We start from the raw sequence: 16,800 nt of genomic DNA on the forward strand, positions 1-16,800 counted from the left end.
CCCTCACTGGCTGGGCCATCCGAAGATACAGTTATGAATAAGACATGGCCCCTGTTTTAAAAACTTCACTGCCTATAGAAAGGATTGGCAAACCACATTGGTAGGTTGAAGACTACTTCCTGTTTTTGCAAATAAGATTTTATTAGAACAAAACTATGCTTTTTAATTTACATTTTGTCTGGTTGATTTTGCTTTACAATGGCAGAATTCAGTAGTGCTATCAAATATCATCTGGCCACAAAGCCTGAAAGTTTTACTATTTGGCCCTTCACAAAAAATGTTTGCCCACTTCTGTACAATTCAATGATTCTTCATATGTTCAGAGAAGTATGCAGCCATCACTGGTATCAAACTTTTAACATTTCCATTACTCCAGGAGAAACCTCACATCCATTAGTAGTCAGGCCAAACCCTTGGTAACAATTAATCAATTTTCTGTCTATACAGATTTACCTATTCCTGACATTTCATATATGTTTCTAATGCAATATGTGGCCCTCTGTGACTGGCCTCTTTCACTTTATAGTTTCCCACCTCATCATGCAGATGCCTGAAACCACACATGGTCTACAGATGGTATCAGACTCTACATATACTAGGTATTTTCCTGTACATAACTGTGATAAAGCCAAATTACATATTAAGCACAGTTAGGGATTAAAAACAAAAACTAATAGTAAAATGGAAAAACTAATAGTAAAATGGAATAATTTTAACAATATACTATATTTATGACAATGTATAACAATATTCTGTAATAATTATATTGTAATTCATGTAAATGTGATCTCTTTTACCTCTCAAAATATCTTACTGTGCTTTCATATTTTCACTTTATAGGATTACTTTATACCTTCCCTTTGCCATATCTAAATTGCCAGAATTACTTCCCTTGTGTTTGGTGGTCATTGTTAAGTAATACAGGGTTATTTGAATGTGAGCAGTCCTTTAGTCTAATAGCGGTTCTGATAACCAAGACGGCTTCTAAGTGACTCGCAGGAGAAGAGCATACCCAGTGTGGCTACTCATCAATTGATGAACATTTGGGTTCTTCTCACTCTTTATCTCTTATGGTTAATGTTCTCATGAATATCTGTATATAGATTTTCCATTGATATGTGCTTTCATTTTTCTGGGGTATATATGTAGGCATGGGATTCTGGCTCATATGACAACTCTGTTTAAAATTTTGAAGAAAAAGCAAATTGTTTTCCATACTAGCTGCAGTTTTACAGTCCTACTAGGATGTATGGAGATTCCAATCTCACCATATCCTTGTTAATTCTTGTTATTGTATACCTTTTTTGGTTATAGCCATCCCAGAGGGTATAAAGTTGATCCTCATTGTGGTTTTAATTTCCATTTCTCTGATTAATGATGCTGACTATCTTTTCTTGCCTTTATTAGTATTTGTTTATCTTCTTGGAGAACTGGCTGTCAAATCCTTTGCTCACATTAAGATTATTTGCCTTTTTATTGCTAGACTGTAACCACTCTTTATATATCCTAGAGTGTAGGCCTTATTCGATATATGACTTGCAAACTTACAAATATGTTCTTTCATTCTGTGACTTTTTTTTTTCACTTATTTGATAATGTTCCTGGAAGTGAAAAGTATTGAATTTTGATGATGTCCAATTTTTTTTAAAAGGACCAAGTTGATTGTGGATTAATAGGCATTTTAATTTAGTTCACAAGAACTAACCTTTTTCACCTATCTTTTCTTTTGTTGCTTGTGCTTTTGTTTGCATATCTAAGAAACCATTGACTAATCAAAAGCCTCAAAGATTTTACTACTATGTTTTCTTCTAAGAGTTTTATAGTTTTAGCTTTTATGTTTAGGTCCAGCTTCATTTGTGTGTGTGTGTACATCCATTTTACCAGCATCATTTGTTGAAAAAATCTACTTTTTTCCCATACTTCACACTCTTGTTGAAAACCAATTAACTGTAAATGTGAGGATTTATTTCTGGATTATCTGTTTTATTCCATGAATGTATATGTCTATTCATAGGTCAGTACCATTTGCATTATAGTAGGTTTTGAGATCAGAAAGTGTGAATTCTCCAACTTTGCTCTTTCTTTTCAAGACTATTTTGGCTATTTTGGGTTCTTGCATTTCCAAGTGAATTTTAGGATAACCTCATCAATTTGTGGTGGAAAAAAAGGAGCATGTGGGATTTTGAGAGCAATTGCATTGATCTGTAGACCAACTTGTGCAATATTCTGGGATTAATTTTAATCCTTTTGCTTTCAAGACATTCTATGCTTGGGTCAACTAGGTAGCTAGCATTAATGATTCCTAACATTTTTGAGTATCAAGATCCTCTTATAATGTAAAACACTATTGTTGACTTCTGAAAGGATAAAAATTTTACCTCTGTATTGCAAGTATTCTTTTATGGTCTAAGTACATAGGAACAAAACCTATTATGAATTTGAGAATGCTTTTAAGGAATTTGAATTTTATTTATTTATAGTACCATCTATATAAAATTAAGAAATGACAGATACAATATGAAAAAATGCTAAATACTGTACTCTGTTTTCAGCCACTGCTTGATGTATTTATAGAATCATTGTATTATTATGAACAGTTAAGTTAGGTAGAAATATTATAGGCAGTCAGGCAGGGCTGGGCCCCTGAGGGAGTCAGTGCAGAAGATGAAAACACATCAAAAACTGGCAAGAGGCATATCTGAAGAAGATTAAAGTCACAATGGCTAGATTTACCTACTTCTCTAAGGAAGCCTGAGATTATTGGTACCACTCTTTTGAGATTTCCCATATAAATCCCATATATTATCTCCTTAGGTGTGACCCATCCTGTCCCACCCACTAAGACTAAGAAAATGTGTTTTTAAAAAAATTAAAATGGAGTACTCAGCCATAAAAAATGAGAAATTAGAGACATTTATAGCTAAATGTGTGCACATTGAGGCCATACTCTTAAGTGAAATAAATAGGACACACGTGTAAATACTGAATAGTTTCTCTAGTGTGAGAAACTGAAAGTGTAAATAAGGACTAAAAGGTATAATAGATAATGTGAAATAGGAAGAAAAGGGGCAAATGGGAAGGGGAAGTGGGAGGGGTAGGGGAAAGGAAAGAAGGGAATGGAATTAATATGAGCAAATGAAAAAATGGAAACAAAGTTTTTGTAAATAGGGAGGGATGGAGGGGTTGAAGGGAGGGCAGGGGAAGGGGGAAAAAATAAGAACCAAGAGAGATTATGTAAAGGTGCATATCTCCAATGATGAATGTCATTATATTGTATACCTAAAATGTACCAGTAAAATTAATTTAAAAAAAATTCAAAATACAAAAGCCTAGAGATATAAAAAGAAAGACTAAGACTGCTGAGACCAAGACTAAAGACAAGACTAAGACTGTAGATGATCCACCAAGATGAATGATGTCATCCATATGCCCTGGCTACTATTGGATCAATATTAGCTAAGTGGCTATACTTGTAATCTTATTGTTTGATTATAATTTGACCCATGGCATACCCACCCCTTGTGACTTTTCTCTATAAAACTTTCTCAGAGAAGTGGGCTCACTGGAAACCCACTTTTGGTTCCCCTCTTGTTTCTCAGGAGCTACCTCTCTCAATAAATTTTCCTACTCTTAACCTCTGTTATTCCTCAGAATTCATTCTTTGATTTTGGGGCAACATGAATCAGTGTATCTGACATCTAGTAGGTTGGGAGTTAGGTTTATTTCCCCTATATTAGTATTATATGCAAAAGATATCATTGGCTTCCACTTTGGGAATCTTTGGTCACTTTAAAAGCTCTTCATGTGTAGTATCCACCTTTATATACAGAATGCTTTTGCCATAGAAGAGGTAGTCATGACAAGGACTGGCCCCGGTGAACTAAATTCAATTGTCTATTAACCCACAATCAACCTAGTCCTTTTGGTAAATTCACTTTCTTGTAGGAGAAGGAAATCATATACTAAGATGCTGCCAGTACAGTCAGAAAGAAAGGAGCTGAGTCATTCCCTTCCCTTTGTTCAACTATAAATGCCACACCACCCTAATGGTCATCTGGGTTTAAAACTGGGATCACTTTAATGATTATCTGGCTTAAGTTCAGGACCACTCTAATGATTATCTGAGCTTAAGCTTAGGAGGTCATGTAGATTGCTGACATCAGAGAGAGACAGTGGAAGGCACCTTGGATCAGAGATGTCTGATCCTATAAATACTAGAAGTCTGAGTTATTGAGGCCCTTTTTCCCCCTCTTTGATACTGAGCCTGATTTCCCCTTCACACTTGAGTCCCTTGTTCCTTCACCCTCTTTCTCTTCGCCCTTCTCCCTGTTCCTGCTACTGTTCTGTGATCTTCAATAAATGTAGCTATTTACTACATACTACAAGACCTACGCTTGGCAAGTCTTTCCTTGTTTTACACAAGAACCTGGACTATTTTTGGCTCACTGAACTGTAATACTTCCTCTGTTGTCTAATGCTGATCATGCTGATATTTGAGCTAGTCAACAATATGCACAGTAAGCAAATTTGGCCACAAAAAATACCTTAAATCTTTTGGCACCTCCAAGTACCAGTCTTTATATAAAAAGAAAATAAGCAAACAGAAATCTCATAGAATATTCTACTCTTTGCTGTTGCTACAAGGTACCCTGGATGGACTGGGGACTAATAGGAAGCACGAAGATTAAAAATGGGTGTGCTTAAGGTCAACACAAAAGTGCTTCTAGTCCCTACTCTCTAATCCTGGATTAGAAAAAGTTCCCCTGGGCTGGGGTTGGGCTCAGAGTAAGAAGAAAAGTGAACAGGAAGAGAACAAAAAACTCATCAGGTCTGTGAAGACCATTTGTACCCTGCTTCAAAGGGAACTCAAGGAGGATGCAAACACAGCTGTGGAGGGTCTGGGGGTGCTGGTGAGCAAAGGGGTTCTGCAACCCTCTTCTGTGGCCATAGTCCAGGAGGCTGCAGGAGCCTGGGTAGCCCATGTCTAAGTAAGATGTCTCAAAGATGGGAAACAGAGAGCATGGGTGGCTGAGAATCATGTGAGTGTTATAAAAACAGAATATAGCAACAACGATAGAGTGCCAATTCTAGTATTAGGCTACAGTTAGGCTATGCTTCCTTCTTGCTTACTCTCCCCCATTCTCTCTTCTGGCTTATTCGAGTAAAGCCAGTTGCCATATTGTGAGCTACTCAGTGAATAGATCTAGAGGAAAGGAATTGATGTCTCTGGCCAACAGGAATTGATGTCTCTGCCAATGGTTGTGTAGGAGAATTTAGCGCCTATATGTATTGCACCTTGAGATGACTTTGGCTCTGGATGACATTTGATTGCAGCCTTGAGAAAGATTCTCAGTGCCTTTGACTTTCCTGAGTCTAGGAAAAATGATATAATAGACATTTTCTCTTTAAACTACTATGCTTTAGAGTTATTAGTAGAGAAGGAGTACATGGTCCTTGTCCTTTGAAAGTTCTTGCTCAGAGATGGCAGTTTCCTTGGAGAGAACATTCATGATAATAAAGATTGGAGAACTGGATATTGTTCTTCACAAAAACATGGCAATTGTTAATCCATAATGTTAATCCATTAATAAAATGGATATTGTTAATCAGCCTTCAAATGGTGTGGTGGTTAATCTTGATTGGCTTGAGAGGTGCTTAAGAGATGAGTAAAACACACTTTAGGGTTGGTCATGGAGGTATGATCTTGGGGCTACATCTGGTCGCTGGCTCTTTCCTCTCTGGTTTCATTCTGTTTGTTCTGCTTTCTGGCTGCCATGAGGTGAGCAGCCTTCCTCTGTCATATCCTTCCATCATGATGTTTCTGCCTTGGAATCTGCTGACCATAGATTGAAATCTCTGAAACCATAAGGCAAAATAAATCTTTTCTCCTTTAAATTGTGTATGTCAGGTATTTTGAGTGAAGAAGAGACTCAGGATGATGAATGGGCAATAACGCCTATGAGGTCTGGGATGGCTTACTGTAGACAACACATTCTTTTTAACAAGAATGTTCATCTGCTTGAAAGGATAATATTTTTATCTTTTACTTAATAATTGGTTGAAGTTAGAGAAACGGCCTCCTATGATGGAGATGAGAGAATAGAAATGTTCCATTGAAGTTAGCTCAAATCAACTATTTTTGGGGAACCTGATATATACCCTATTTACCCTTCTCTAATACTCATACATGCTCTGGCCCAGCCTCTATGGAATAATCCTTTGCATCTTTGCTAGCAGAGACTGTGCTATGACATCCTTAGTTCTTATCCTTCCGTGGGTAGGGAGCTCTGAGAAACAGTGACTTTCATCTGCAGTCATTATAATTAAAATAAAATTAAGAACAACTTATTAAAAATGGCAAAGAGTGGCAATGATGGAAGTGACTGTGAAAGAGAAGTAGGATAACTTTCTTTTTGGTTCTGCCACTTTTATCCTAGAATCCTTTTTTTCCCCATTAAGTTTATTGGTACATTTTAGGTATAAAATACAGTTATATTCAACATTGGGATCTTGTACCTTTACATGAGTATCTTGGTTCTTATTTTTTTCCCCTTCCCTTGCCCTCCCTTCACCCCCTCCACCCTTCCCTATTTGCAAAGACTTTGTTTCCATTTTTTTTTCTTTTCTCATATTTTTCTTTTCCCTTTTTTTCCTTTCCCCTACCTCTCCCACGTCCCCTGCAGCTTTAGATCGTTACTTCCTATTACACAATATCAATTATACATTTTTAAAATTACAATATCAAGATCTAGGAGACATTACCACAAATTTTACAGAATTAAAAAGGATATAGAAAGCATATTACAAAAATCTGTTTCAAAATAAATTTGACAACTTCTAAGAAGTACCTTGGAAGACAAATTACTGACACTAACTCTGGAGGAAATATAAAATTTGAATAGCACCTATTAAAGAAAGTATATTCCTAGCTTGAAAAACTACCTATGTGGCAACAGCAGGCTCATATACATTTTAACTGACAAATTATATCAAACAATTAAAGCAGAAAAAGAAGGAACACTTCTCCCCTCATTTTAGGAAATCAACATTGTGCTAACCCTAAAACTGGATAAAGAAAATAGAAGAAAAAGGTATGAACATAGATAGAAATTTGTTTAACAAAACAAACTATTGGAAGTCAGGTCTGGCAGGATGTAGAAAGTGGTTTTGTTATAGGGATGGCAGTGTTGGTTCAGAATTGGAAGATCCACCTCCATAAGTCATCATTTTAACAGAGGAAAGGAAAAAGCCATATGATCCTGTCACTATTGGAGAAAAAGTATCAGACTAAATTCTACAGCTGTTCGTGGTAAAAGCTATCAGGAGGCTAGAAGTAGAACAGAACTTTCTCAACAGATTAAAGACATGTACTCCATACTTCCAGCAAAAACACCTTATATGAATGGAGAAGATACAATGCTTTCTCCTTAAGGTGGGGAACAAGAGCAGATATGCTTACTCTTTATCTGTCCATTAAACTTTGAAACCTAGGCCCCACCAAAATAGTCTGGCAATAAAATGACACAATTAGGATAGGATTGGCAAGGTAGAAGCAAAATCTTTATATGTAGATGAAATGACCATCTACAGAGAAAATACTAAGAAATCTCTAGGAGCCCCTAGGACGTGTATTTGAATTTAGCAGGATTAGAAAACACAAAGTTTATAAAAAAAATTCAGGTCTGTGTATACTTGTATAAATGAAGAATTGGATATTGAAATTTAAAAGTTATGTAGGAGTACAAAGGACCTAGAAAAGTAAAAAAAATAACAAACAAAAAACCAGTGTTGGAAGACGTGTACTACCTAATTTTAAAACTTCTTCTAAAGCTACAGTAATCAAGGCAGTGTTGGTGTAAGGAAAGACATATAGATCATTGGACTAAAACAGAGAATCTAGAAATAGAACCACACATATATGGTCCACTGAGTTTTGAAAGATTATTTAACATTAGCATTTTATAGACTATAAACTCAATTCAAGAGCTGAGGAAGAGATATTGCTTTCATCAAATGGCACTAGAACACCTGGTATCCATATATAAAAAATTAACCTCAACCCTTTATTTCTATACATGAAAATAACTTAAAGGGATCTATGAACCTAAATACGAAAGCCTAAAAGTACAAAACTTTAAGAAGAAATTATAAGGGAAAATGTTCATGAATTCAGGGTAGGCAAGAACTACCTAGGGTACAAAAGACATGATGTATAAAAGAAAAACATTGATAAATGAGATTCCATCAAAATTTAGAACTTTAAATGACATCATTAAAATGAAAAGTAGTCCTTAAACAGACCATATTTACAATGCATATAACCTATGACCAGAATATATAAAGAACTCTTACAGCTCATTAATAGACAACCCAATTAAAAAGTAGACATAAAATGATGATAAATAGCCAGTATAGCACAAGGAAAGGTGTGCAACTCTAGAATCACAAAAATACTAATCAGTACAATAATAAGATTGAATTATACACTCATTAGGGAGATGAAGTTAAAAGATTTAAAAGCCTTGTCATGACTTTTTCTTTTTGTTGGATTCTCCCCCTTTGTGTTTAACTTGTCACGCCCAATGGATTCATTCTGCTGGGTTTCCTGGGGTTGTGATCCTCATTATCTTTTCCTAGGGTATTGTCTAAAATTTTTTGGAGTGCCGGTTTGATATTCATGAAGTTCCTGAGGTGCTCTTTATCATGAAAATATCTTATTTCTCCATCAATTTTGAGAGATAGTTTTGCAGGGTCCATCAATCTGGGTTGGAGGCTGTTTTCCTTTAGGGCTTGAAATACATCTCTCCAAGCTCTTCTTGCCTTGAGGGTTTGCATTGAGAAGTCTGCTGTGATTCTGATGGACTTTCCTTTGTATGTGATTTGTTTCTTTTCTCTCGCTGCTTGTAGAATTTTGTTCTTCTGTTGGATTTCTGGAATCCTATGTTTTATATGCCTATGTGTAGATTTTTTTTTGATTAAGGCTAGCTGGAGTCCTGTATGCCTCACTTTATCTGTATGTCAAGTTCTTTTCCCCTTCTTGGGAAGTTTTCTGCCATCATTTCTGTGAAGAGTTGTTTTATGTCATCTGAACTCTCTCCTGTTTCTTCATTGACTCCAGTCAGTCTTATGTTATTCTTCTTTGCATCGTCTAGCAGCTGCTGGATTGATTTCTCATGTTCCCTTACAATTTTAAAGCAATTTTTCTTTTCCTGCTCACTAATTGCAATCTTATCTTCTATATCTGAAATTCTATCCTCACATTGGTTCATTCTGCTGTGCAGACTTTCGATGGAATTTTTAATCTCCCGGAAATCTGTTTGCATCTGTTTTATGGATTCCATTTGTTACCTATGTTGGGATTCCATCATGTTCCTCAGATCCTCTATTTTTTTTTATCTGTGTCCTCTCTAGATTTATTAATCATGTCTTGCACCATGAGAAAAATCTTTGCTGTTATCTGAGTAATTACCCAGATCCTCTTTTGTTGCCATTTCAGAGAGTCCAGGTGGTTGAGTATCAGATTGTTTCATTTCGTTTCCCATTGGGGTTGCTGTAGGTGATCCAGAAGTCTGTTTTGAGGCTTGTTTATGTGTCTTCTCATTTCACGGGGTGGGGGTGGGGTTGCTTCTGGTGCCTGCCTGGGTCACCTTCTCTGCCCTAGGAGTGTGAGATGGCAGCAGAGGAGCTTCCTTCTGTGTGCTGGGACTGGCTTACCTTCTCTGCCCTCTTATCCTGGAATCCTTAAGTCATTATGAGAATATACCCGCTTCTCATCCACAATACTATATTCTAACAATAGCAACACTGGTAGATAATTTCCTGCAAATAGATTCTTCCCATGGTTATGATTATATAGAAACACTCCTGGTTATTACTTTTAGGCAAGTTCAGAAGAAAAAATCCATCAAATTGAAGGAGGGCATTTAAATCAATTATAAACCAATTAGTTTGGAACAGTTTCATCATTCCTTTTTCTTTTTGCCCCTTTCTGTATTGTCAAATCGCCATGCGCACTGCAATTGGGTGCAGTCAAGCTGCTATAGCCTTCTGATAGCTCCCTCAACTGTCAGGAGTCACAGGGAGTACCAGCAGTCAGCCACCATTACTGCACAAGTACCACTGAGATTTGTGGAGCTTTGCTAATCTTACTAGAACAATTCACATTTCATCTTGTTGGCCCAACTAGCTTTCTGTTTATTATATAAATGTTTTAGAAATAATCTATCTCTGGGCCCAATGTTTATTTTGTTTGTTGAGCATTAGTGGCCTTGTTTTCTGTTAAGAACAGTACATTTCTGAGAAGGAAAACCCCATTTCAGTCCACATGATTGAAGTGGAACTAATCCCATTCCTTGCTCTGGAAAGGGGTCATCACTAGGTAGGGGAAATTAGAGTATTGTTTCCCTTGCTCCCAGTGATTGGCTTAGGATAGATGTATGACCAAGCTAAGGCAAACATAGCCACTGAGATGTAATTCCAGGGTTACTGTTAGAAAGGTTGGAAAAGGCCATGTTCTGCTTTATCTGGGTTGGTGTTATAGACAATCTTCTTGTGATTACAAGTGGAGTGAATGGAGGCCTCATAGAGGAAAGGAGTGAAGATAGAGAGAGAGAGAGAGAGAAGTTTTTTGAGTTAATAAAAATTTCTTCATCTGGCCAGGGATTTAGCTAAGTGGTTCTGCTGCCTGCCTCGCAAGCACAAGGTCCTGAGTTCGACCCAGTACAAAAAAAAATTTTTTTTCTTCATCTTTCCTTATTTTGTTTTGTTTAAACAAATTTAAGTTGAATCTCTGTAATTTGAAGTTCAAAGAGCCTTGACTCTAAGTTGAGAAAGCAATCTTCTACAGGTGCAGCACATTCTTACATTCTTGCTGAATATGGCAAGAATTCAAGTCCCTTACTGCTCTTTTCTTCTCCATTTTTTTCTTTTTCTCTCAGTACCAGAGATAGAACTCAGGATCTTGCACTTGTGAAGCAGGCACGGTGCCACTGAACTAAATCCTGGGCCCGGCCCGTGACTGTTCTTTTCTTGAAACCTTTCTCAGGATTGTTTGTATTAAGAAAACTTGAGGCCCAAGGTGACTTCTCTCACAGATCAAGAGCTGTGAAAGTGGTGGGTCTTCAAAATTCAGTGGTATTTGTTGAAAGACAACCTGGGTAGTCACTCATCTAGGCCCTCTTGTGCAACTTGGGGACATGAGGAACAGACACAAACCAGCAACATGCTCATGCTTATTACTGGGCCACAGTGACCCAAGACTTTGCCATCGACCCAGAGGTCTTATATCTGCTGTCAACATCCATGAAAAAGTAAGAGGCTGGCTTATTTGTTGAAAAGTAAGCAGGAATCCCAGACTCTTAACCTTTTCGGCACTCACCGTATGGCTCCTTTTGGGCTTCTTGAGGCTGTTGGATATTATGTAGTGGCTTAGCCAAGAGCACAATCTTGAAAGGAAGCCAGATCGTGTCATAGCTCTACAGTTGACTATCTATGTGATTTGAACAAGGTCTCTTTCCTTTCCTCTCCTCTCCTCTCCTCTCCTCACCTTTCCTTTCCTTCTTTCCATCTTTCTAGTATGGGGGATAACTACATCCTCAGCTCCCTTTTTATTTTTTATTTTGAGGCAGGGTCTTTCTGAGTCACTAAGTTGCCTAGGTTGGGCTCGAAGTTGTGATCCTCCTGCCTCAGCATCCCAGAGTGCTGGGATTATAGGTATATGGCACCACACCTGGTTCAAGAAAGTTTCTTAACCTCTCTAGCCTTTGGGTTTCTCTTTGTAGAATGGAGATAATACTGCCAATTACATATGAGGTGTAATCAAAATATATGTGGAAGTCTTCTTTTGTGTCTTTATGAGCTGTGATCAAAAATACAATGAATGCTGTTGCTGCTGTGTTCCATCCAATGGAAAGACAGGCTCGTAAAATCATTACAGTGTGTCTTCATCTACCTTATTCACCACATCTGGCACCCTGAGACTTCCAACTCTTCCTCCAAAATCAAAATGACTATGAAGAATAAATGTTTTGAATCTATTCTGGACATGGAGGTAGCCATGGCAGTGCAACTAAAGATACTTATGAAAAATGACTGCTATAGCTGCTTTAGAAAGTGGCAAGAATGATGGAATAAGGGTGTTCAAAGCAAGGGAGAGTATTCAGAGGGAGATTAATGGCAATGTGTCTTTTACTGTAATAAAATTTTTAAAAATTTAAACATTCACTATACTTTTCGGACATGCCTTATTTACAGGATTAGAGAAATAAACTGTGGTTCATCAGTGGAATGGAAAACAATTTAGCCCTTAAAGAGAATGAGGAAAGTTTTTAGTTAGCAGTGCAGTACAATCTCCAAGTTTTAAATGACAAAGAAAGGTGCAGTGCTGTAAAAAGTTGTGTGTGTATTCACATTTGGTATCTATGGATAGATATTACTGGTTAATGTGGTTCTGTCTGAGGATCTGGATAACTGGGGATGGAGATAGTAAAAAGACATTACATTTTATGACTTTCCACATTGCCTTTGTGTCTTTAAAATGTTGTCCTATAGGAAGGTAAAAATCAGCCAAAGAATAAATGAAATGAAAATAGGAAGTGGGAGTCAGGATTCAGAGAAAGTAGGGGTATGAAGAAAATACTGGTACAGGATGGGGCTTTGAGGGGAAGCAGAAGTAATTTGCCCTGAAGGAAGCTGGTGGAAAATGTATTAGTGGAGAGGATTTTTGAGAAGTCTTGCAGACTGTTGGCATGGTGTGTGGCCTTCTGCTAGAATCCCCTTTGTCCAAGGAAACTTACTAATGCCACTTTTGAAGTTGGTATCTTTTCAAATGGTTTTGTGTTACACTGTTAAGAGAGGACCCAGAAACAAGGGTCTTCTCAAGCATAAGCTGTAATAGGAATAATAACATAATATTAAAATAATAATAATAATGAAGAATGGCTATTATTTTAGTATTTACAATGTGATGGAAATTGACAAAGCACTCTGTGCATTACATCATTTAATTCCATACAAACTATGAGCGGTTTGTGGTATTATTTTCACTTTGCAGATGAGGAAACTGAGACACAAAATGACGAAGTAATGCATACTCAATATTACATAGCTAGTAAGCTAGTAAGCTTTAAATTTGAGCTCATTTTTGTATACCTTGAAGGGTGTGCTTTTGACTTCATCACTATATTCTTTAACAAATGGGGAATTTGATAGAAAAGTGTAATAGTATGAGCACATGTGCATGTGCACCTGTGTGCACACACACTTCACATTTAAGTTCACATGCTAACTGCATACAAATATTTATGGACCAATTGTCAGGTAGAGCTGAGATAAAAATGTAATGTTATAATCTTGCTCACCCAAGAAAAATCTAAGGCATTAGGACAATAGGCAGGGTAAGCATTTGGGGAATATTCGGAAGAAAGATGCCTGCAAACTGACAGCCGAGCAGGTGTTGTTGCCATTCCTATTAGGCCACTGGGAATTCCCAGAGCATGAGGCCGAGGAGGAAATCACATAAATAATTGCTGACTCCTCTAACTTGCAGGAGTATTTTCAAAGCTCCAAGCAGATTATTAACTCTTGTGCAGCCCTCAGAACCTGTGTAATATTTCAGAGGTAATGCATTAACCCAAAAGCTCTTACAAATCTCCCTGAGCAAAGATGAGCCAAGCTCTTTCAGTTCACCTGGGGATTAAGTCAGTATTCTCGCGTGAAGCCTGACTAGTTCTTTCTTCTCTTACCTTATTGTTCCAAGAAGGTTAATTCCAAAGAGTTTATAAGATTAATTCAAAGCTTATGTCCTTGCTTTTCTTCCAGAGGGAGCTGAAGTAATGCCAGCACCTTCCTCCCCAAAGGGAGAAAATGTATTTCTATATTGTTCCCCATATCAAACTTTGATTTATTTGAACAGAAGAGTTTCCAGACAGTTATTTGTCAGTTACTTGTATCTTCACTAACTCTTTTCAACTCTGCTTTAAAAAGAAAGAAATTCGGGGTTTGTGCTTCCAAATCTCATATCCACTAGCCCAGAAGTTATGGAGCATTTGAAATGAGGCTAGGTGGCATTCAACTATTTTGTATGTATAAAATACATATCTTATCCCAAAGAATTAGTATGAGAAAAAGGTATAATTATCTCAAAACTTTACAGTCATCATATGTAAAATAATAGTATAGGCACTCCTTGCTTTGCTTGTTGGTGCAAGTCAAAAATTACCATGCAAGCTGAAATAACAGTTTACCTAAGATTGGGGAGAAATTATGATTGTTATGGAAACTTTAAAATTTTTGTCAAACCCCATTAAACATTCTTACTATCAGTTGTAACTTTATGAAGAAATGAAAAAATAGAAAAACTGTCTATTCAGAGTAATTCAAATATTAGAAACATTGAGAGTTAAAGTTTTCTTTTCTTCATTGTAATAAAATTATTAAGAGGAATTTGGCAGTTGCTTGCCTTCTTCCTGCTGTCTACCTTGCAGTAAGGGCTAGCATCTTTCCTAACCTTGGTGAATTGTCTAAGATCAACTTCCAACATTTTGTCTTTTGCTCTCCCAATGCTGTGAAATGTCTCTGAACTTTTCCTGAACGTGAAGTCTTTTGCAGATGTAATTTCTACTTGAATACGTTCATTCTTTTTGTGACAACCAGGCTCCTCGTTACAGTGAGTATGCCTTTGCTAAGTTTCTCTGACTGCATAGTTTAACTGTCTTGAACAGTGCTGGTATCAGTATCTCTCAGTGATCTTTCTAATCACACCTATGTTCATTTCCAACAATATGACTCTTTGTTTCTTTGCTGCGCTTTCATCTTGGTTGAAACATTCATTCTTTTTTAAAAAATAAATTTTATTGTATTTTATCCCATTCCCCCCTCAAACCCTGTCCTCTCCCTGTGTACAAAAGCTCTGTTTCCATTTTTCCTTTCATTTTCACTTCTTTTCTCGTCCCTCTCCTTCCTTTCTCCCTCCCTCCTCCCTTGTTCCCCTTCCCATTTGAACATTCTGACAAATTCCTTCTTTAGATTGACCATTTTAGTAAAATCTCTGATGAGTTTACCACAGGCAGAAAACTACACGCTTTGGTGTCTGCATGAACTAAATAACAGGTATGTCGTGACCAATCCCTGGTGACCATGAAAGGATGTTGTGGTTAATTATTGATAATGATTCTCATTTATTGTTTATGTGGTGATTTATGGATTGAAATTCTAGCAGTAAAGTTTGTCTTTTCTGCAATTATTCACAGTTACTTTACCACAATAACTGAATTTGGACTGTGTCATTAGAACTAGTGTTGTTACATATCATTAACTGAAATTTATGCTTGTTGGAACTACAGAAATAAAGTTTACCTGTATTTTGAATGTTGGCCTAAAAAAAGTATATAATTAAAATTAATGGAATTTCTTTCTTTTTTACTTTTTTTTTTTTTTGGTACCGGGGATCGAACTCGGGTCCTTGTGCTTGCGCAGCAGGCAGTGAAACCACTGAGCTAAATCCCCAGTCCTCTTTTTTAGTTTTTGGACATAACTAGTAGAAATTTAAAATCACATGTGTGGATCACACTATATTGCTATTGGACAGTTTTTTTATTGGTTTTATATATATATAATGATAACATTCATCATAGGCAGTTTGTACCTGTACATGATATATTTTGTTTCTTTTTCTTTCTCATTCCACCCCCTCCCTTCCACCCCTCTTCTCCTTCTTATTTACAAAAGCTTTGTTTCCATTTTTTGTTCTATTCTCTTTTTTTCTTGTTCCTTCCTTTACCTCACCCCCTCCCAATTCTCCTTCTCATTTGATTGTTTTCTTCCCATTTCCCAATATCTATTATACATTTTGGTCCTCATTTACACTTTTGGCTTCTCATACTAGAGAAATAATGCAGTATTTAAGCATGAGACCGTACTCTTAAGTGAAATAAATTGGACACACATGTTTAAATGTCTATTGGACAGTGTTGCTCTATACCATATATTAACAAAACCTTTAAGAGAAGCAAACAATATTGAATAGGAAGGATTATCCTAAAGCTACTCTTAACCCTTTGACCTAATAATGCCAGTGTAGAGAATTTATCCTAAGGAAGTTAAATAGTTAAATAGGAGCAACAAATTATATATACATTGAAATATATATCATTACATGTAATGGCAAAAATCCAGGAGACATCCTAAGTGTATAATATAGAACATTACATTTGTGTTACTTTTCTCTCCTTGCTGAGACACCTACAAGCTAAGGGAGGAAAGGTTTATTTAGCTTACAGTTCATAGAGGTTTTAGTCCATAATCAGCTGGCTGTAGGGCAGATGGCACATGGCAGAAGAGCATCACAGAGAAGAAACAGTTCGCAGCACCCTTTGGGCAGCAAAAGCAACAAGGGACCTTAACAGCATCTTCCTGCCCCTTTTATCTTATTCAGACTGCTTAGGGCAGGTAACACTCATGCTCTTAATCCTAGTGCCCTTGGGCTTAGCATTGCACCAAGAATCAATCACACACTCTGGATTCAGTCACTTCTGAAAAAATCCCACCTGTAGGACTGGGGATTTAGCTCAGTGGTGCAGCGCCTGCCTTGCAAGAGCAAGGTCCTGAGTTCAATTCCTGATACTGGAAAAAAAGAAAAGAAAAAAAATCCCACCTATAACTGAATGAGGCATTGGGGGGACATCTGCATACAAGCCATAACAACATTTAATGATGAAAAAATATACAGTATTATCCAAGTGCACATAGAACCTGTACTAAAACTGACCACATGCTATGTTTAAGGAAATGCAAAGTATTTCA

The 16,800-nt window shown here is 36.9% G+C and overlaps 1 long non-coding RNA gene across 2 annotated transcripts in view; it reads left to right on the top strand.

Annotated features, from left to right (window-relative positions):
• The first annotated feature begins 14,444 nt into the window (after nt 1-14,444).
• Nucleotides 14,445-16,800, top strand: part of LOC110344310 (uncharacterized) — a 64,933-nt gene continuing 62,577 nt past the window's right edge. The window contains exon 1 of one of the 2 annotated variants that reach the window (XR_015446081.1): nt 14,445-14,665. This is a non-coding gene — a long non-coding RNA (uncharacterized LOC110344310). Of the gene's footprint in view, nt 14,666-14,766; nt 15,109-16,800 lie in introns of those variants that run through there. The other variant, XR_015446080.1, reaches the window with a different exon arrangement.

This window comes from Heterocephalus glaber, unplaced genomic scaffold (genome assembly GCF_053883595.1).
Source record: "Heterocephalus glaber isolate CG9 unplaced genomic scaffold, H.glaber_assembly_v1.0 deba00000347, whole genome shotgun sequence".
Taxonomy (NCBI): Eukaryota; Metazoa; Chordata; class Mammalia; order Rodentia; family Bathyergidae; genus Heterocephalus; species Heterocephalus glaber.